At 41.9% G+C, this 23299-nt stretch overlaps 1 protein-coding gene across 2 annotated transcripts in view; it reads left to right on the forward strand.

Moving 5' to 3' along the window:
• Nucleotides 1-22304: 22304 nt before the first annotated feature.
• CEP83 (centrosomal protein 83) overlaps nucleotides 22305-23299 on the forward strand; it is a 131703-nt gene continuing 130708 nt past the window's right edge. Inside the window, exon 1 of one of the 2 annotated variants that reach the window (XM_075551174.1) lies at nucleotides 22305-22769. The gene's annotated coding sequence lies outside the window, so the exon portion shown is untranslated. The remainder of the gene's footprint in view (nucleotides 22770-23299) is intronic. The other variant, XM_075551172.1, reaches the window with a different exon arrangement.

Genomic DNA, 23299 nt, shown 5'->3' on the forward strand with positions numbered 1-23299 from the left:
TAAATGCCCTTTGCCTCCTAGTTCTTTCCTCTATTTCCTTTTCCTTTTGCCCCACTATCATGTTCAGCCTTCTCCTTTGTTCAGTAATTCCTGTCAGTTACATTTCCCTGATCAAACCCTAGCAGGCCTCCTACACTCTCCTTGCTATTGATTTTAGATCATTTGTTGTTCCCTTTTCCCTGAGTTTGTTAACACCCACTTCCTTTCCTCTGCCTCCTCCTCTCTCATGTCTCCCAGAACCATCAGTCCCATTGTTTTCTCCTCCAGATTGTTTATCCGGCCTATCTTATCTAGATAGACATGTGGAGATAGTAATATGCACAAAAACAAGACAGAACAAAACAAAGCCACAAAAGAAAACAACAAAACCAATGACAGAAAAAAGAAAAGCCAATAAATAATTCAAGGTCTTTTAGTTGACCTTTAGGAGTGTTTTCTAGTCTAGTCTGATGGGGTGCCAAGCCCTGGCCCCAAAGTCTATTTTTGGTATTTCCTGGGGACTTCATTGCTCTGCTCCCTTTGCTGTTCTGTTGCATACCCTTAGTGTTTCACTTCTGTGTGGTAGGTTCAGATCAGACACAATTCCTGCACTGTGCCTCTAGTGTTGTGCCCCTTTAGCGCTATGAGTCAGTGAGGGACTTCGTGTCTCGTAGAGGGGCCGGCACTATGGACCTCTCTGTGTACTGGCTGCTCTGAGCGGGAATATGGTCCTCAGGGCTTGCTGGGTTAGAATGTGCTCCACTCTCTCTCCCTCACCCATCATTTGCTCCTGTGTGCTCTGATCAGACATGTCCCTCTCCCTGAGCTATAGCTTCAGTGCTGTCCTCTGAAGTGAATTCTTCTGCAGGGAAGAGGAGTGTCCACGTAGTTGGGATTGGGGCTGGTCCCTCAGACATCTCTATTGGTTTCCTGCTTCATGCCGGTACGTTGCAGTCACGTCTTGGTGCATTGGGTTGAAGTCTGGTCACTCTCTCCTTCTCCTGTGGAAATATAAACAACATCCTCACCCTGGATGGGTTAGTGCCCTGTTCCCCCTCAATCCATATCTTCCCTGCCCCCCTTTTAGTTAGCTACCATACATATCCCTGGATTTGGTCTGGCCCCTGCCATATTACCTGTGCCTCACTCCAGAAATGCATGTATGCAACAGCTTTTTTCCTAGGCCCCTTTTGCATTTTTAAGCTTCCCTTAGCCGCCTCATGTTGTACTTGTCCTTTTGTCCTGTTGGCCGCAGCGCAGCTGGAGTAGACAAGGAGTTTTTCCGTGTCTGAGAAGACTCTTATTTATCCATCTATCTTGATAGATAATTTTGCTGGATAGAATATTCTTGGCTTTGCATTATTTTCCTTCAAGTTTTGGAATATGTTACTTCACTCTCTCCTCTTTTTCCTAGTGTCCAGTGATAGGTCTGAGCATATTCTTATTTGGGAACCTTGATATATGTCTGCTTGTTTTTCTCCAGCTGCTCTCATGATTTTCTCCTTTTCCTCAAAGTTGGATAGTTTAACTATTATGTGCCTTGGTGACTTATTCTTGGGATTCAGTGTAGGTTGTGTTCTTTCAGTCTCCTCAATGGTTTCCTGGTTTTCATTCATTAAGCTGGGAAGTTTTCCTTCAAGAACTCTCTCACTACTTTTGCAGTTGACTTCTTTGCTATGTGTTCCTACGGTAATCCAATTATTCTGATGTTGTTCCTCTTCATAGTATCAGACATAGCTCTTAGGTTTCTTCAGCTTCTCTGATGATCTTATTAGTTTAAATCTGCTTGGCTGTCCTCTAGGCCACTGGTGTGGTTCTCTGCCTCCTGTGACTAGTTTCACTATGGGATTGGCCTACTGCTTAATCCTCTTGTGGTTTCATTCTTTCCCTAGTCAACCAGTCTTCTGTTATTCCGTGAGTTTGCTACTGGTTTTTGTTATCTCATCCTTAAGCTCTTGTATTTCCCTTTGATGTATGGTATTCATCTCTTCTATCATTTCATCCTTTTCTGTATTGTTTCCCTCGTATCCTGTATGACTCCAACCAGCATTCTGAAAATTTATGTGATAGATCAGTGTCTGCTTCTTCTATGCACGTAGTTAGGTTCATGACATCTTCTGACATTATCTTTTGTTTCTCATGGGTTTTTTTTGGTTGAGGTAGTTGGGGATGATTGCTGTTGGCATTGCATTGTTTTAGAGGAGCCTGGTGCTATTTTACAGAGAGTCAAGGAGTGCTGGGCTCTCTGGGAGACTCATAGGAATGCTTCTTCAAACTGCCTGTGACTAGTTTCACTATGGGATTGGCCTACTGCTTAATCCTCTTGTGGTGTCATTCTTTCCCTAGTCAACCAGTCTTCTGTTATTTTGAGGGCATGTTGGATGGTCCTCTCAGAGGACGCTGGTTGGGTGGTTGTGGACCCACAAGGATGGTGCTGCACTGGATAATCTCACAAGAAGCTGTGGTGGTGTGGCCCACAGCAGCTGGGGCACAGCAGAGGGCATGCAGGAGTGCCTACTGCAATGGGAATGCCACAGAAGGCAGGTAGGTATGCCTGCTTTGTTTTAGAGCTCCTCAGATGGTGGGTGGAATTTTCCTGGTCAGCTAGATTGCCATGGAGGTTGGGCAGAGGTTGCTGCAGCAGTGTGGAGCACTGGAGAGTGTTGATGGAGCTGCTTTCCACCATATGAGGCATATGGCAAGGGGAGGAAGTCAGTCACGTGAGACCACAGAGGATGGGCAGGAGCTCCCCCAGTTAAGCAGGCAGGACTTCCCCTGGAGGAAGGTGGGTGGGGTTTCCCCAGCCTCCTGTTACACTGCAGAGGGTGGAACTCCCCCAGCTGGGTGAAGGGCAGGCATAATTGCCCTAGGGTAAGGGGAGTGGGGTGTCAAAGAAAAGGGAAGAGAAAAAGAAAAAAAAAAAGCTGAACCTGCTGAGACTGTGGGAGGAAAGAGAGAAAAACAAAAGTAATAATATAGCTGAGCCCTGACTATGGGGCTGGAGGGGTTTAAACCTTGCCCTGAGGTGGTGGCAGGCTGTGACTGCATTGAGATAAAGCTCTTGGTCTGGCCAAAGGAACCTGACTCTGGCTGAGGCTGTGGCAGTGCTGAGGTTAAACCCTAGTTGGCCTCCACAGTGGTAAGCTAAAAGCCCACAGCTACTCAAAACCTAGTGGATCTGTGCCTAGTTATCTTTATGGGACTCTTCCTGCGACCCAGGAGTGTTGGCATTTCCCTCTTAGTGACTCTCCTGTGCTGATTTCTGCGGAACCCCTCTGGTATGTGTTACTCAGTCACCATCTTGTCAGAAGCTGTCTGGATTAAATCTCTGATGAATACCCTACTCTATGATCATAATTGAGGGTTGTGAATAGTCCTGTTATCAGACGGAGTGCATTGTAAAGTCTATTATGGCACATGCTGTTTGGTTAAAATGCGTATTATAATTTTATTGCCCTTTTGACTCATTTTAAAGCTGTTTCAGTTTTTAAAAGAGAAAGGGAAATACATGTGAATAAAGCCTTTTGACTATGGGCTAGCCTTGCTATCATGCAGAATACATTGTAAAGTAGACTGTTGAAGATGTAGTTGGGTTAAAATTTGAGCATACTATCATTTGATCTCCCTTATGATCTATTTAAGTTTGTTCTAGTTTTTAATATTTTCTGCTTTCTTTTTGATTGAAGTTTTTATCTGTTTTATTTTGTTGTTCTTGTTAAGCTTTACTTTTGAATGTTTTTCTGTATATGAAATCCAGGACAAGTAAATCTAGAGAGACAATAACTGGATTAATGGTTCCTTCGGGGTATGGCAGGGAGGATAGGGAAAATGGAGAGCTAATAATACTGAGTACAATATTGAAGAAAACGTCTAAAACCGATTGTAGTGGTGATCGTTCAGCTCTTCTTGATGTGATTCAACTATTGTAATATATGATATGTGAATTATATGCCAATAAAACTTGGGGGAAAAAAGAAAATCAAGTTGTTCTAAAAACTTTAGTCCAAATCAGGGGGGGAAATATATATATATATTTCTCTTTTCAAATATATATTTCCTAGCTCTTCCCATTGAAGAGGTCCAAGAGCAATGGTCAGTCTCAAAACAGTGAGCAACCCTACCACCCAGGTTATATTATCTATAGACCATTTCCCACTAAATGGAACCCATACTCCTTAGAAAAGTAGTTGACTCCAGAATTGAAGGTAGGAAATATTTGAGAAGTTTCGATTACTTTTCCATAAAATCAAGAAATGTATAAAACACTGTTTGGGTTCTGTTAGAATCTCAGTAACCAACTTGAGTCTCCAGATAAGCCAACATACGGTAATGAATTATTGCTAAAATAAATTAAAAATATCCAATATATTAAAATCCATGACTTTATCATGATACTCAAAAAGTAAGGGGAGAAAGTGGGGGGAGGGGGACTGGAATGCTACAGTAACAATTCCTTACCTGAAAACAAAAAAGAATTAAACTGTGTATATTTCCTTTACAAATTGCCTTTCTTGTACAAATACTTAAAGAGAGAAATTCTTTGTTTCAGGCAATCACACAGAATTATAAACATTATTATATCAATGTGATAGTTACAATTTCTGCTAATTAGACACTCCTGGGTGAGGGTAGGTATGCAGCCCATCCTATATCCATAATCAGGTTGCAGCCTGATGATACCTCATTTGGGTGTGACCTTTTGTATAAGAGGGAGAAGAGGTGAGTTCTCTTTGGTCCTTAGCCTTCTGCATGAACTGGAACTTGCATCAGATTTGGTTCATCAATCTCCTGTGTCACCTGCAGATCCCAGAAGCCATCAGGGACTGCCTACAGGGGATTTATTTGGCCTAAGTTCGATTTATTTACCACTGCAGCCACTGCCCATGGTATCCCTTGCTTCACCATCCTACTTCCGGTTTGTCATTTCTATCTTCTACTGCTGCACCAATCAGAAGCAGCCTAATTAGAACCAGACTGTACTTACCATTCTACAACTGTGCATGCTATTACCCATCATACATCTCTTTCTCTATACAAACACATGCAAGCAGCACTCCTTTTGCTTCTCTAGAGAACCCACCTGAACACAGTCACTATTTTGCATATCTTAGAGAGAATTACAAATATTTTAAATTAGTGAGTTTGGATTTTAGAGGAAGCCATTTTCAAAAGACTATTCCTGACATCTTCATATTTACAGTTGGAAATAAGGATAAAAGTGGTATATTCATATATATGCCTTGACTAACTGTATATAACCCAGACACAGGTATATTGAATTGATACTTCAAATAACAGGGCAGTAATTTAAAAAAATCATCTTATTGGGGGCTCGTACAACTCTTATCACAATCCATTCATCCATTCATTGTGTCAAGCACATTTGTACATTTGTTGCCATCATCATTTTCAAAATGCTTTCTTTCTACTTGAGCCCTTGATATCAGCTCCTCACTTTTCCCCCTCCCTCTAAACTTCCCCATCATGAACACTTGATAATTTATAAATTATTCTGTCATATCTTACTCTGTCCGACGTCTCCCTTTACTCACTTTTCTGTTGTTCATCCCCCAGGGAGGAGGTTATATATAGATCCTTGTAATTGGTTCCCCCTTTCTATCCTACCTTCATTCCACACTCCAGGTATCATCACTCTCACCACTGGTCCTGAAGGGATCATCTGTCCTGGATTCCCTGTGTTTCCAGTTCCTATCTGTACCGATGTACATCCTCTGGTCTAGCCAGATTTGTAAGGTAGAAATGGGATCATGATAATAGGGGGAGGAATCATTAAAGAACTCAAAGTAAGTTGTATGTTTCATCATTGCTACACTGCACCCTGACTGGCTCATCTCCTCCCCATGACCCTTTTGTAAGGGGATGTCCAGTTGCCTACAGATGGGTTTTCGCCTCAGTCCCAATGATATGATTCTTTGTTCTTTGATGTCTGATACCTCATCCCCTTGACATCTCATGGTCATACAGGCTGGTGTGCTTCTATGTGGGCTTTGTTGTTTCTGAGCTAGATGGCCGCTTGTTTATCTTCAAGCCTTTAAGACCTCAGATGCTGTATCTTTTGATAGCCGGGCACCATCAACTTTCTTCACCACAATTGCTTTTGCACACATTTGTCTTCAGCGATCGTGTCAGGAAGGTGCAGGGCAGTAATTTTTTTATTGGCTGACAACAGGTGGTAAAATTAAAAAAACACAAATTACAATTTTCTCACAATTTACATGGCATGTGTATAGCTAAAATATTCGCTATATGTTAAAACTACACAAAACCACATTTTTGCATAAAACAATGAATTCTAGCTATGTATAAAGGTTATTTCAAAGGTTGCTTGTTTGTTTTTACATATATGAATGTCTGGTTGGACATCTGAATATCGTGAGGGTGTAAGGGGAAATTATTTGTTATATTGGAGTGGACCGAGCTGCTAACCACAAGGAAGGGTTCTAACACACCAGTTATTCCAAAGATATCTACCTACTTCTGTAAAGATTGAAAGTCTCAAAAATCCAATTGACTTGATGGCAGTGAGTTTGAGTTAGGGTATGAGATGGCTCCCTTTAAAAGAAAACCTCTGAGTATTGTACTCAGCTAACAGCACCTTCGTACCCCACCCTCAAGAATCTGGTAGCATTCATGCCAAGGCTGTACCCTTCCTATGCTGCTCTAGCCAAGGACCCAGTATGGTGGGGTGATGGTGCCCCATTGTTCCAAAACAATGTGGGATTCTGCTGACAGACAAACTTTCCTCAGACTTGGCTAAGATGTTCACAGAGCTGACTGCAGGCTCAGGCTCTTCCTGTTCTTCCTGCTTCCCTTTCCCCAGTCACAGGTGTCATCCTAAAGGCTCTTGGGGCCTTCTCTCACTTCCTTAGTGTTTCTTGGATACCACCCCTCACCCCTAGTAAATCTCTTGCAAATCAAAAGAAACTCAAGCTGACAGTTGATTTTGGAAGTAATCAGAGAAAGCAAAATGTAGGGTGGAGTTTACGGACCAGATGACTTGTCATCCGCCAAGAAAAGATGACCTCATCCTGAACTGAATGTAGGGCACAGACAGTACCTGACACAGGTGGTTGTCCAATTGCTTAAGATTTCACTGGTGGCTGCCTGGGGAGAGACCAATGCTTGAAAGTACAGTGGAATCGCTGGTTATTACTAAACTGTATGGCCGAGGGCAGCTCACAAACATTTAGAGCTTAAGTGTGAATACCAAGGGGCCTCTCTGGGAGCTTACAAAAAACTGGGACAAGTTGGTTGCCTTGCCTTAGGGGCAAAACAGATAGGCATCCAATGAGGGTGCTGCCTACCATCTGTAATCAAAAGAAGGTGAAAATGGAGGAGCAGGGTGCTAAGGGCAGTCACCTTAACAAAAAGCTCAATTCAAATCAGAGCCAATTTTCAGACCTGGAGCTCACTTATTGAAGAGGTGGCTGGGTCCCTGAGAGAGAGCCCTCTGACACCACTGTGGTGCATATTTACTGTGGTGATTGCTTGAGGCCAGTGTTTCCCAAATTGGGTGATACTACTTGGGGATGAGGGGGTTAAGTAGGACACTACGAAAGCAGACATCTACACTTTGTTCTGTATTACAAGCTAAAGTACAAAAATTAATTGCTTGGGAACCTTGAGGTATTCCCTAAAGAGGACCTAAGGAATTTTGTTCCAGGGAGGGGAAGAGACTTCAGATCCAAATACAACTTACAGTCAAATTGTCTTCAAGAGGACAAAGACAATTCAGAGACAGATTGTTCAGATGAGGGAGGCTATCAGCTTGGTGCCATTCTGGTGCCCAAGGATTTACAGAAACTTAGCCAACCTAAATAGGGCATGGAGAATGAATGAAAAGTAATTGGTGGCAGGTCAATTCATCACAGGTGCATCTAGGACTACAGAAGCAGGAAAGGGACCATGTCTGGGATGTGTATGCTATTGAAGATACAAAAGATTGGGTTGGGGCCATCTGACCAAGGCAATCAGGGTACAAATCCTGACTCTGTTGATCCTAACACCCCAAATTTCATCAAGGGCATACCCAGACAAACCTAGTCTCTAAAAGCTACTCTTGACTCCCTGGGCTGGCTAGGGGCATGGTAGTAATCCATTTTTGTATGTACAGAGGTAAAAGTTTTCCACATTGTTGGTTAATAGGAGTTTTATCTATATGGAGACTCAACATTAGACTTAGGGCATCCGCTAGAAACTGTAGCCTTCTGCCAAACTAGTGGTCAGTATTTAGGCTTTTAAAACAATTTGGATAGAATCTTTACCCTGGGGGAAGGAGAACACCAGTCATTTTAAGGACCTTTGGATATAGGGTTTGAGGAGGCCCTGATACTTTTGGAGACCCAAAGTATTTTCATGTCCCTCTTGGAGTGAAGCCTGACAGCAGCAGGACCCCAGACCCACAGTCATCAAGTTGATGTTAACTCATGGTGACCCTGTATAGAGGGTTCTGAGGCTGTACATCTTTACAGGAACCGATATCGTTTTTCTTCCAAAAAGCACCTGGTGGGTTTAAACCTCCAACCTTGTGGTTAGCAGTCCATTGCTTACCCAGTAGTGCTATTGGGTTGCTGTACAGTCCGTGGGTCTACAGCTGTTTGGTGTTCAGTTTTGCAGTCCCTGAGTACGTCATTGGTATCGATGTACTTGGCAGTTGAAACCGCTTGGGCTTTTTGATAAGTTATAATAAAGCAAGGCAACTGGAAACTTCTAAAACTGTCTCCCCCCACCCCCAGCCAAGGTGAGATAGAAAATAAAAACAATAGCGTTCCCCAGGGAAAAGGTTAATGTTACTCTGGATCCTACAGAATAAATGTAGACTGCCACTCAACACAGTAGCCGTTCCAGTTGAGGCAGTGGTAGAAATGGTATCATTGCTAGAGCAGATCCCTAAGGCTTCAGGCACATGGTAGGTGGTCACTGATTTGGTGAATATGTTCTTAGAGTCCCATGAGAACAGAGTACCAGAAGTAGTATTCACTCATGAGGAATGGATACTGTTTGCTTACAGTTTTGTCTAATGGCTATACTAATGATTCCAACACCAACTGTAATATATTCTAAAGACTTCTGGACTGCCTGGAAATTCTGTAGAACATCCTATTGGTATATTCTGTTGATAGAACCAAGACAAGCAATAAGTGGCTTCTATGCTAGAGGTCTAGGTACAGCCTCTGTTGTCCGGGGGCCAGGGATAAACTCTAAGATGATTCCAGATTCTGCCACTTTTAAGGTCCAGTAGTCAGCAGAATGTAGAGATGTCCCCTTCACAGTCAAAACCAAATTTTGTTATTTTCATCTCCTTTATTGAAGCAAGCACAGTGCCTGGTGGGTCCCCGTGGGCTCTGGAGGCAATACGCTGCACACCTAAGCATACTGTTCTGGCTCATGGACTGAGTGACATAGAAGGCCCACAGCTCTGAGGGGAGCCCACAGTGGCACAGTCATTGTGGAGTTACAGTATGCTGCAGCCAGAGAGCACAATATACCATAGGTCCCTAGAAGTTTAGAGCAAGGGTATGTAATCTTCAACAGTGAATTTTGGGTTCTGGCAGACACAGAAGACTCGACCATGTAGCACTATGTGGCCATGAACCCGAAAGGGCTAATCGCCAAGTCATCAAGTCAATGGGTCCAACAGCAGGTCATTGTAAAATGGAAATGACATAGCCAGGATCCAACAGCAGTAGAACGGCAGGTATGAATAAAATGCAGCTGTAGTAGCCCAGGCCCCCACCTCACCCACCATGCTTGCACCCACTCCTTTCCCTCAGGGTGTGCTGGCCACATGGGAAAAACATGAGTGATACCCTTGAAGCTTCGTGATATACCTGAGCCCAACTGTAGCTGTCAAAGGACACGTGCAGCAAGTCTGGGAAGTACATAATGACCAATACCCATATGCTTCTCATTGGTAACTGAGGGAGCGCGTCACACCACCAGGTAAGCCAGCTAAGAAGAGTGTCACCTCTTTAAAACGGATAGTGGGGGGAGAGGAAGGAAGATGAGTACTAGTTGTAGCCTTGAGACCGATTGAGTGAAACAGACTGTAATTAGTTCAGTAACCTCCCTCTTCTAAGTTTCCTCCCCCAGAATAGAGGTCCAGTCTAGAGTAATCATGGAGATGCTATTCCTAAGTGGAAACACGGATAAATAGAGCCCTGGGTCATTGAATGGTGACTCTGGGAAACACCATTCTTAGCTGCCAGAGAGGGATCCTGTTGGAGAGCTTAGAAAGGGAAAAGGTTTCAGAGAAATCATGAAAAGAACATGCAAGATAGATGCACCTTCTTCTAAAGCTACAGAAATATTAAAGAATAATATTTATGAAGAAGATTAAGCAAATGATGAAGATGAGACTGTAACCAAAGAGAACTCCTTTGATGTAATGGTTCCAAGCTCTTAAAATGGCATTGATTCGCCTCCAAAGTTCAAGGTGTCAAGAGAATGCCTCTCAAATGAACCTATTCAGAAGCAGCTGCTGGGCTTATAAATACAAAGCCAGTAAAATATTTTTCCTAATGATGATATGAAAATTTCAAAATGGAAAAATGTAAAATATTCCCTGCCTATGACTAAGGCAAAGAGGTCCAGACAATCAACAAAAAAATGGTTTGTAGTGATGTTCAAACCCATGAATTCTTATGAGGCTGACAATGCAGTAAGACCCTCACAGACTCGGAATGGGAAGTGGTGGACCTGTGATAAGATCGCTGATAGTGCAGACCGAGTAAAACCACTTCTGTTAAGTTCTAATGTTGTCATCCCTGACAACTACAAGCAAAACTTAAAAGATTCCGGGAAGTTTCTCTAAAATCTCCAAATAGCTTCTGAGGCAAAAGCAGCAGCAAACCTAAGCGACTCCACCAAAAACGTGAAGACTTGTTTGTCCTGGAAGGTTAATTCATCCTGGTTCCATGTTGGATGTCCAGGAGCAGGTCTCATCTCCCCAAACTCCTTAATCTGAATCTAACCTAAACCTGGCAATGTAAATAACAAAGGGACACCATCAAAATAACCACCTTGACATGTCTCAGATGTCCTTGTTTACAACATCTTGTGTACTTTACAGGTAAAGGTTTCTAAATGTCATTTTTGTTTTTCTTTTAAAAAAAAAGCAAGAGAATCTGGTTCATGCAAGGGTTTCAGTTAGCTGACAGACTCGTAATGTCACATCTTAAGGTTCGACTGCAGCATTTGAGCTATGAGAAGGCTTCAAAAGTTTGTGGAGAAACTACATTACATTAAAATTCCATTTTTCCACAGACTTGTTGAAGCCCCTTCATATGCTCCATCCTCCTGAAATGTTCCCCAGCAATGCCTGAGCAAAGCAGGGTCATTAGAACCAGACCAGGTCTGTTCAAACTGGAACTCCCCAAATAGTCTCTTGGGGCATCCTTATTGGCCTGGCAAAGGGGTTCACAGAGCTTTTCTGCAACCCGAGGCTCTTTCTCCCCAACCCTCCTTCCTCTCTCCTTTAACTGTGTCATATCTGACTCTCCCTGTCGACTGCTTCCTCCTGCAGCTCTTCACAGTCATTTGCTCTGACAAACCTTTTGCATGTCTAATTCTGTCTTGGTGATTGCTTCTATGAGGACCTGGATTGATTACAGTTTCACGTATTGTAGGATGTCTAGTTTGCCTGGCTTCTTCCATAAATGTTGGTAGTACTGCCCTCTCAATCTGATACCACCACAGATTTCCAAAATGCTTTGATTGGGGACCACTCATTCAAGAGTATAATCCTCAGGACCACAGAATTTTATAGCTAGGGGATATCATCTAGCTTAGTGGTGATATCATCACCCATGGGGTGGGGTGGGGGTGGGGGTTGCGCTGGCATAATCCAGGGACCAGTAGGCCAAATAAATTTGTCTATAATAGATTCTAGTTACAGAAAGGGAAAGTTTAACGACTTAGTAGGTTAGAAGTACTAAATACATGGTATAACTTCAGAATTTGAACACAAGTTTAGAAACTTTTGAAGTGGAAGCTAGAAACAAGAAACTCAGTATATGGCGGATGAACTTAACCATTCGTAGAAGTAACCTCCCTTTGGAACTGGCTGTATGCGTTCTACTTTTGTGATTAGAGCATTTTCCAATTTTCTATTAAATTACAAGGATGAATTCTTAAAAAGACATTCTTGGAATGTAGCAGTGTTGTGGAATAAGACGATCAGTAGTCCCTAGCATTGTCCAAAAGAAATAAGAACGTTTCATTTTAAATCAGCAAATTTCCAATTTAATACCTATTGATTGTGTTACTATGCGCTAAGGATTATATTATACACAGAAGATACAATGATAAATAGGCCCTGAGCCTTCCCCTCAAAAGAGCTTATTGCCTGGGGCACGCATTCTCAATGAGAGTGATGGCAAGGGCAAGAGGGTGCAATTAGCTTTGGGGACAAAAAACAAAAGGAAAAAACTCCGTAGACATGAAAGTGGTTTGTGGAGCAACAAAGAGCCAGGGTACATAAACAAATATACTGTTTATCTGTAATATTAAAATTTCATGGTTAATAAAGGGGATATATTAGGGAGTCGGGAAGTGTCTAAAAAAGACCCCCAGGGAATTGGTAAAGAAAAAAGGGCTGAGAAACCTGGTGTAAAGAAAGAAGAAAATTAAAAAAAGGAAAGCAGGTTAAGACAATAAAAATTAAGAAAGATAAGTTGGAAAAGGAGAGGTTTGAAAAAGGAGAAGATATGTGAAATTTTAAGAAGATAAAAATAATTTAGACTACCACTGAGCCATATAACTTTTCCCCCTGACATTCTGAAATACAAGCTTATTTTTTTACATTATGTTTGGCTCTGGCAACAACATATTAAATGCAAAAAGCAATATTGAAATGCCTGCTTTTTATTAAAAGAATTCCCATATCCTAAAGCATCCCATTTCCTGCCCAAGTGCCTCAAATGTACTTTTTTCATTTAAAATTTAAACTTGTAAAAAAAAAAAGATTCCTACTGTTCCTAAGACCCTATTATTCCATACTTGTAATATGACTTCTGTTAGATCCACAATTGAAGCCCTTGATTTTGTAGCCATTATGAATTTCATTTATCTGCCACGATAAACTCATTATTGTCTGATGGATTATGAAGATTTTCTGCAGTTTGGATGCATCCTTCAGGGCCATATACTCTATTTTGTTTTGACTTACAAAAGTGCTAATTTTTTATGATGGTGGCTGTTAGGTGCTGTTGAACCAATTCGGACTTACATAGATCCCATGTGACAGAGCAGAACTATTTCAAAGAATTTTCTTTCATAAAAACCTCAAACTCATTGGCATCGAGTCAATTTCAACTCATAGTGACCCTAATAGATTTTTTGACTAGCGTATTTAGTCTAGAAAAGCCAACCTTTTGGTTAGCAGTTGATGTTTAGCCATTGTCCCATCAATTTAACTTCTGATAGTAGTTATATCTTTTAAGTATCTTGATATAGGGTGACATCACTAAAATATGTGGATAATTCACTTCATGGAAAGGTATACTCTCTAGTTGCACTTTTATTATGGTATATTTAACACAATAAAATTCATACCTCAGAAGTTCAATATATCTGTATAACTACACTCAAAACAAAATTCAGAATCTTTTCATTATTCCAGAAAATGTCCTTATATGATACATTTCTTTTCCTGGCCTCTGCAATACTTTTTGAGTTTCTATAAGCAGATTGCCTTTCTTGGATTACATATAAAAGTGCCACACAGTATATACCTCTCATGCCTAGCATCTTCTGCTTATCTAAATATTTGTGAGATTTATCCATAGTTTAGTTTGTTCTTTTTATTGTTGTTATATTGCATAAATATATATAAATCTGCGTGTGATCCTCTTGATGGACTTTTGGGTTGTTTCTAGTTTGGGGTTATTATGAATAAGGATGCTTTAAACATTGGTATGTAGACTGATGCGGTGGCTATAATGATGGGCTCAAATACAATTTTACATATTTTCATGAGGGATACTGTTCTGTAATTTCTTACAATATCCTTGGTCAGGTTTCGGTATTAGGAATATATCAGCCTCATGAAATACACTTGGAAGCATCAATTCTTTCTGAGTTAGTGTAGTATAGTATTTATCTTCCTCAATTTTTTGATAAAATTGGTCTGTGTAGCCATCTGATTCGGGAGTTCTCTGTCTAGAAAGGTTTAAAATTACAAATGCAATTTCTTTGTTCTTGGGCCTTTAAAATTCTCTTCCATTTCACCTAAATGATTGAATTTATTGACATAAAGTTGTTAAAAATATTCACTATCCTATTAACTTCCTGATTTCATTAGAACTTTGACTACATTAAAAGTTATATACACATAATGGAAGAGGGAAAATTTTGTTAACATATGGCAAAAAGTGCATGCATGTGTTTGTATACCTATGTGTGTATATTTGCTGTTAGGTGCCATCGAGTCAATCCCAACTTCCAGTGACCCTATGTACAGTTTAACAAAATGCTGCTGTGTCAGTCTCACAATTCTTCGGCTTGAGGCCATTGTGGCAGCCTCTGTGTGAATGCATCTTGTTCAGGGTTTTCTTCTTTTTACCAAACAACATGATATCCTTTTCCTGACACTGGGTCCTACTTGATGTTCAAAGTAGGTGAGAAGACTCAGCATCTCTACTTCTATAAAGCATTCTGGGTGTGTATCATTCAACACAGATGTATTTGTTCTTCTGGCAGCTCATGGCCATTTAAATGTTCTCTAACACTATCCTGTAAATGCATCAATTCTTTTCTGGTTTTCCCTATTCGTTGGGCATCTTTCACATGCATATAAAATCAAACTCCCTGCCCTGGAGTTGATATGGACCCAGCGAGTTACAGGACAGGAGAGACTTGCCCCTGTGCGTTTCTGAGACTGTGACTCTTTACAGGAGTAGAAAGCCCTGTTATTCTCCCTCAGTTACTGGTGGTTTAGAACTGCTGATCTTGCAGTTGACAATCACCAGGGCTCCTCACATGCATATAAGGTGATTGAAATAGCCTGGCTTAGGTCAAGGGCACATCAGTCCTCAAAGACATCTTTGGTTTTGAGCACTTAAAAGAGGTCTTTTGCAGATTTTCCCAGCACATCATTTTATTTCTTGATTGTTGCTTCTATGAGCATTGGCTGTGGATACAAGTAAATGAAATCCTTCATGACTTTAAGAATTTCCCCACTTATCATAGATAATTGTTTACTGGTTCCGTTGTGAGTATTTTTCCCCTAACATTGAGGTGTATTCCATACTTTAATCTTCATCAGTAAGTGCTAAAAGACACCCGGGCTTTTATCAAGTAAGGTTGTATCCTCTGCATATTGCAGGTTGTTAATGAGACTTACTCCAACCCTAATGCTGAACTCTTCTGCATACGGTCCAGCTCCTTGTACTATTGCTCAGCATACAGATTGAATAAGTACGGTGGAAGGATACAACTCTGATGCACACCTTTTTTTATTTTAAATCATGCAGAATTCCCTTGTTCTGATCACTGCTTCTAGGTCTGGGTATAGGATTCCCATGAGCACATTCAATGTTCTAGAATTTCCATTCTTTGCATTATTACCGTTTGTCATGATTCACATCAATGAATGTCTACATAGACAATTAAACACAAGTAAACATTCTCTGCTTTCAGTCAAGATCCGTCTCATGTCAGCAATAATATGCCTTGTGCCACGTCCTTTTCTGAATTCAGCAGAATTTCTGGCAGCTCCCTATTAAAATGTTGCGGCAACCATTTTTGAATAACCTTTAGGACAACTTTACATGAATATCAAGGATATTGTTTAATAGTTTCTGCACCCTGTTGAGTCACTTTTCTTGGGAATGGGCACAAATAAGGATTTCTTCTCCTCAGTTGGCCAGGTAGCAGTCTTGTAAATTGCGGAGTACTTAGACTAGTGAGTACTTTTAATGCTGCATCACTTTGTTGAAATATTTCAATTGGAATGGTCAATTTCTGGTCTTGTTTTCCACGAATGCTCTCAGTGCATGTTGGACATCTTCCCTAAATACGATCAAGTCTGAATCATATGCTACCTTTTGAAATGGACCAATTCTTTTTGATATAGTGACTAGTATAGTCTTATCATCTTTTGATGTTTCCTGTATTGTTCAATATTTTGTCTATAAAATTCTTCAGTATTGAAACTTGAGGCCTAAACGTTTTCCTTAAGTTCTCTTAGCTTGAATAAGGTGTTAGTTTTTTCTTCTTCCCATTTTGGTTTTCTAACTCTAGGTCTTTGAACATTTCATTATAACACTTTGTCTTCTGGAGCTGTTCTCTGCAATTTTGTGGTCAGTTCTCGTAACACGTCATTTGTCTAGTCACTTTAGCTACTCTATATTCAAGGGCAAGTTTCAAGGTCTTTTCTGACACCCATTTTGGTCTTTTTTCTTTTTAAAATGACCTTAGCTTTCTTCATATATGATGCTCCTGATGTCATAGCTTCTGTCATTAGTGTTTAATATGTCAGATCTGTTCTTGAGATGGCCTTTAAATTTAGGTGGGATACACTCAGTCATATTTTAGTTCTTGTGGACTTGTTTTAATTTTCTTTAACTTCAACATGAACTTGTATATGAGCAATTAATGGCTGGTTACACATTTGATCCCTGGCCGTGCTTTGGCAGATGATATTGAGCTTCATCTTATCTATGTTGTTGCTAGGTGCCATCCAGTTGGTTCCTACTCATAAGAGATCCTACCCACAGCAGAACACAACACTGCCCAGTTCTGAACCATCCTCACAATTAATGTTTGAGCATATTGTTGCATTTGTCATAGATTTAGTCGAATTAATTTCTGTGTATTCTATCTGGTCCACATGTACTGGCCCCATTATGTTGTAGAAAAAAAAGGTGTCTGCAATAAATCAGTTGGTCTTCCAAAATTGTTATCTAATCTCTAGCATAATTTCTATCTCCAAGACTCTTATTTTCCAATTTACTGCTCCTTCCTGTTTTCAACGTTCACATTCCAGTCGCCAGTAACTACCTTGATTGATCAATTGACTTGACTGATCTTGATTGATCAATTGACTAAAGAAGTCGAATTCATTGGTCTCTTCATTGGTTTTAGTGATTGTAACCTAAGTTTGAAAAAAAGCCTATTAATTGGTCTTCTTTGTAGGCCTATGGATATTATCCTACCACCAATTAGATTCTAAAATGTTCTTTTGATGATTAAACCACCACAGTACAACAAACTGGCAGATGAGTGCTGGGTGTGTATACCCAGTAGTCTTCAACTTATGATGGGTGATTGTTGGTTATGAAGTAAGTTGAATGCCTTTTTTATTCTTTCATTCATTATGAGGGCTTTGAAAGTTCATAGAAAAATGGAATTAAAAGATAAGTTTTCCACAACTTACTGAAGCTTTCTTGTATTACCAGTATCATAAACTCAATCTTTGTCTTTGGATATATAAATTTCCAGTGTACCATATATATTCATGTATAAGGGGAGTTTTTCCAACACATTTTAATGCAGTTTTTGTGGTAAAATTAGCTTCCTCAGCTGATATTCGGGTTGGCTTATATTTGAGTATATATGGTAATTTAGCATATACATAAAACAATACACAAATCATAAAAATGTATTCCAATAATGAAAAGATGGACGTTAGCATTTTGTTAGTTGTAATAACTGGGTGGTTCTGAATCATCTAGATTATCCCTCCATATGGGACAACATTTAAGAGGTGTCTGTATGGTCCTTTTCCTTTTTTCTTCATATGAATATTTCCTGGTAACATCTCACTGCTTCCTCAGTAGCCTACTTTAGCAGCATGCTCAGTAAGTGGGTCCATGTTTTCAAGCTATTCAAGTCAGTGTTTAGAAAAAAACTTCAGCTATTCCTTTCATTGTAAAAATGACTTTCCCCCTCATTTTTTTTCTCCTTCAGCATTTATTTCCTATTCAAACTCCATGAAGGTCTGATCTGTCAATTTCCCTTCTTCATGATCTATGAGCTATTTCACATTAGTGATATCAAGTTCTAAATTCAGCGTTCTTGCCATATGGACTCTCCTCCCCACCCTCCAATCTCTTCCATCATATTTTCTTTATTCAATGCTTGGAGGATGTTCACATAACTCAGCAGTTTTTTCCAAATCCACATGCATTTCCCCATTACTTCCTCCCAGGAAAGTACAATGTTTCAGACACATTGATGGATATCATAAAATTCTACCTCCATCTGTCGCAGCTATTCCCTGAGCAAAGAGTAGTCTGTAGGCAGTATGTCTTGAAAGTGGGGATTGAACCTTGAGCTATAGGCTAAATCATGTGTTAAAGAAGTAGATACATTTTCACATCTTGATTCCTCAGACTCCACCAGATGATGAACAGAGGCATGAAGTCTTAAAAGGAGTGGTCTTTTCAAGGCAGTAGGCACATAATTTGGGGATACCACAATTTATAGTAGACAGAGAACTTACTTTGGTGTTTTTGAGTGCTTGGGGGTTTTGAGAACAGAAAGGTAGACAAGAACGTTTTAATTTAAATCCAGCAGCATTTCCTCCAAGCAGGGATGTGATTCTATCTTCAAATGCCTTGAAACCAGACACCAACTTTCATATTTGTGAATATGGGTCCATTTTGACATATTTTTCCCCAATAAGCCTGTTTTGTCCATGTTGAATATATCTGGTATGGTAAATAATCACTATATTGTCTAGCTCATCCTTGAATTCTTTAGCAACTTTACATTGGTGCTTCCTGCTTCTCCAAACAAGCAAAAACCAGTGAGGCCTAGGTGCAGTTCCTAGTAATGTCAATCAAAGACTACCTGTATTTATATAAAGCCTATTGCTGTTGACTCCAATTCATAGTAACCCTTTGGGGAAGGCTGAAGGGAACTGCTCCCACAGAATTTCCTAAGTTACAATCTTTACAGAAGCTGGCTGTCACATCTTTCTCCCATAGAACTGGTGGGTCCAAATTGTCTACTTTTGGGCCATCAACTGATCGCTTAACCATTGTGCCACCAGGACTCCTTCATTTGTATGAGAATACATTCACACGTTTTTTAATGCATAGGGGCATCAATCGATAAGCTATGGACATACTTTTTAAAAAAATTATTTTTATTGGGGGCTCTTACATCTCTTATCACAATCCATATAATCATGCATTGTGTCAAGCATATTTGTACATATGCTGCCATAATTTGGGCTAATTGAGCCCTTTGTATTAGCTCATTTCCCTCCCCTCCATCATGAACCTTGATAAGTTAAGATTATTTTCACATCTTCTATCATCCTGTTACCCTTTACCCACTTTTCTGTTGTTTGTCCCTCTGGGAAGGGGTTATGTGTTGATCCTTGCGATTGATTCCCCTTTTCTCCTCCCATCTTCCCTTATCCTCTTGGTATCTCTAGTCTCATTGTTGGCCCTGAGGGGCATATCTATCCTGGATTCCCTGTGTTGTGGGCTTTTATATGTAGTAGTGTGCATGTTCTGGTCTAATCTGATTTGTAAGGTAGAACTGAGGTTATGATAGTGGGGGGAAGGAAGCAATAAGGAACTAGAACAAAGTTGTTTCATTGGTGCTGCCCTGACTGGCTCATCTCTTCCTTGTGACCCTTCTGGGAGGGGATGTCCAATTGTTTACAGATGGGCTTTGGGTCACCACTCCATGACTTCTTCCCCCTCCCCCCCCACCTCTTCACATTGGGTATGATTTTGTTCTGAGTCTTATGTGCTTCATACCTGATCCCATGGACACCTCATGGTCATACAGGCTGGTGTGCTTCTTCCATGTGGGCTTTGTTGCTTCTGAGTTAGATCGCCTTTTGTTTATCTTCAAGCCTTTAAGACCCCAGATGCTGTATCTTATGATAGCAGGGCACCATCAGCTTTCTTCACATTTGCTTATGTACCCATTTTGTCTTCAACGATGGTGTCAGGAAGGTATCACAGAATGCTTATTAGAACAAATTGACCTTATGTTGAGGAAGTAGTTGAGTCGAGGCCCAATGGCTATGGATAATTTTCATGTAAATAAAAAGATTTATCATCACTTTTCATGGTTCCAGAGTGTTACACTGTAAAGATACAATGTATGTACACTGGTACGGATAGGACCTGGAAACAGGGAATCCAGGACAGAAGATCCCTTCAGGACCAGTGGTGAAAATGGTGATACTGGGAGGGTGGAGTGGAAAGGGGGAACCAATTACAAGGATGTACATATAAACGCCTCCCTGGGGGACAGATAACAGAAAAGTGGGTGAAGGGAGATGTCAGACGGTGTAAGACATGACAAAATAATAATTTATAAATTATCAAGGGTTCATGAGGGAGAGAGGAAAAGCCAGGAGTTGACACGAAGGGCTCAAGTAGAAAGCAAATGGTTTGAGAAATGATGATGGTAACAAATGTAGAAATGTGCTTCACACAATGGATATATGTAGATTGTGGTAAGAGTTGTATGAGCCCCCAATTAAAAAAAAAATACAAACAGGAAAAAAAAAAAAAGAAATGAGAGGAAAAACAAATTTTGTTAAGGTTGCTATCAATTTAAATTTTGTACCAGTCAGGCAGGACAGTAATTGTTTCCCTATACCTTTACCCATTATGACAATGATCTCTTTGGAATTTGAAAATTTTTTCTTCTGCAAATTGGACTTTGTATTTGTCTTAACCAGTAAAACCAATTGTGTGGTCATTTTCGCTTCCCAGTGATCCCATTATTTGCTACATGGAGGTTTTCACTACAATGAAAAAAATTTCAGTAGTCTTTCTTAAGGTCCTTCTGGGTGGCCTTGTCTCCCACCTTTGTTAGTAGTCAAGCTAATTGCACAACCCAGGCCTCCTATCCACCACTGGATAGCTGTTTGTCAGATACACTGATTTGTGTTTTATATAGCTTTTATAGATAAGACAGCCTGGCTCCAAACTAGCTCTAGGTAAGGTTGAAAAATGGAAATAATAATTGTATCTATTTTACAGAGCTATAGAGATTAAGATAACTGGGAAAAGCACCTGATATGTGTTCAGTAAAAGTAAACTATTATTATTATTATACAAAGTACTCACTGCCATTGAGTTGATGCCAACTCATAACAACCCTATAGTACACGGTACACTGGCCCTGTGAGTTTCTGAATGTTTCACGGGAGTAAAGCTCCCTCTCCCTTTTTCTTCCATGGAGTGGCTGGTGGTTTTGAATCGTAGACTTTGAAGATCGCAGCCCAACACCATCAAGGCTCCACTTATAAAAAAGTGGGCTTCAAAAATTGAAGTAAAAGATAATAAAATTTCCCCACAAAATCCCCTCGTATTATTCTGTCGTCCATGTGTGTGCAAATGGTTAATGTTTGGTAGCTAATCCAAAGACTGCAGAGTTGAGTCCACTGAGATGTATTTTGGATGTGATCTCCATCTGAAAGCAAACAACCAACCAGTTTTTGTCTTGTTTTCCGGTTGGTTCCTCTTTCCTCATTCCATTGAAAATGCCATTTCTCAGTTGCTTCCAACATAGGGCTCGGTTAACTCTGGGGTAAAAGTGAGCTGTGCCAGACAATGCCTGAAGAATTAAAAATCAAGGCACTGCATGTGAGGAGAGGGTGTCCGCGAGGGTGGCTGCAAAAAGTTCATCACAAAATGGAATTTAAAGATTCCCATGAACCTCCTTTTGAAGCCTCTCCCTAGGTATTTCCTCTAGCACCTATTTTGAAAGGCTGAAGGCCTGCCTACCTTATTCCAGCCCTTGGCTTAATGATGGACGTTTTCAAATGCGAGGGTTCTCCCGTTCAATTCCAGTTTAGCCCCGGAAGACACACGGTTCCCACGGGTATCCAGAGGAACTGAAGTTGAGGATCACGAATTGCAAGCAGGAGGGGCGGGAGCAGGGGCATTCTCTCCAGGCTGCCCCCCCCCCCCCGGTGCTAACCGGTGAGCTGCCACGAGGTGCGCGGAGCTGACTCGCTGGGGTGAAGCGGAGATGGCCGGCAGATTACACACCTCACCTGGGCGCCCACGGGGAGCCTCCGAGGAGGGAACCGCGGGGCGCGGGCAGCGGAGCTCCAAAGGGACGGCAGCGGCGAAGGGAGACCGATGTCCTGCCTGACCCACGCGCGTCACCCCCGCCCTCTGCGGCCGGGGCTCAGCCCTGAATTTTCCGTTCCCTCCAGTTGGGCTGAGGTGCTCTCGGGGAGGAACGCCGGGGCACCAGGTTCCCGCCGCCGCTGCCCGCTCCTACCTCGGCTCCCTCACCTCCCGCCTCGAACCAACGGCTTCCGACCGCGGCTGACGCAGGCGGCGTCGGTGACGTCAGCACAGGGGCGGGACTTCCTGCTCCGCGCGCCCCCGGGTCTCGGGACGGAGCTCACTCCGGGAGGCTTGAGGCGTGAGGGGCGGCGGGCGGCCGGCCGGCTTTTGGGGGCCGGGCGTCGGGGCCGAGGTTGGTCCCGCACCCCTGAAGAGGCCCGTCCCCCGGGGAGACGTCTGGGCTCCTCGCCGCCGCCGCCCGCGGCGCTTCCTGGGAGACCTCTGAGATTTCTCCGAGGGGCCCGCTGCCGCTCCTTGGAGGCGGCCTGGGTCGCGAGCGGCCACCGGGTCCTCGCCCGGCTCGGCGGACCCGGCGTCCTCCGCGGGGTGGGGCGCCGCCTGCAGCGCCAATGCCCGGGCGCCGAGCGCCGAGCGCGTGCGGGCGGCTGGAGCGGCGGGGGCGTCCCCGAGTGGCGAGTGCGGCCAGCCCGCACACCGGGCGCTGCCAACTTTAGTTTGCGCTCCCTGCGAGGACCGCGCCGGAGGCTGGTACGCAACCTTTCTTTCGCGGGACGGGATCTTTTCCGTAGTTTGGAAAACTCGTGATTTCGTGTGTGTGATTTGCGTTCCGAATCCTTTTTTGTGGTTCAAAAAGAAAAAGATAAGAGCGCGCGTTAGAGAAGTAGGCTGTAGCCAGTGAATTGCACGTGAAACTCTTTGGGGAGATTTGTGTTGCACTTCTGCACTTCGGGTGGTTTTGTCGCCAGTTTGATAACGGACTATCCCGAGAGGAACTCCTGTTTTTCACGTGTGATGGGAAAGCCGGGCAACTTTACCCGCTTGGCTTTGAAAATAAGTTTAGTGGGCGTTGACTGACCTTACTGAGACAACGGCATGTATACCGGATATGAATGGACACTGGGTAAACGCTTCGTGTCCGACTTTTGACCATAGTAAGTGCACATTTTTCACGTAAAAAAACTCACTGCCAAGTCTTTGAGAAGCCTTTGGTCTCGTAGTCATGATAGTATTTCCAAAAATTCCTACGTTTTGTGTAAGGAGAGACTTATACTGATTTT

Source organism: Tenrec ecaudatus, chromosome 6 (assembly GCF_050624435.1).
Source record: "Tenrec ecaudatus isolate mTenEca1 chromosome 6, mTenEca1.hap1, whole genome shotgun sequence".
NCBI lineage: Eukaryota > Metazoa > Chordata > Mammalia > Afrosoricida > Tenrecidae > Tenrec > Tenrec ecaudatus.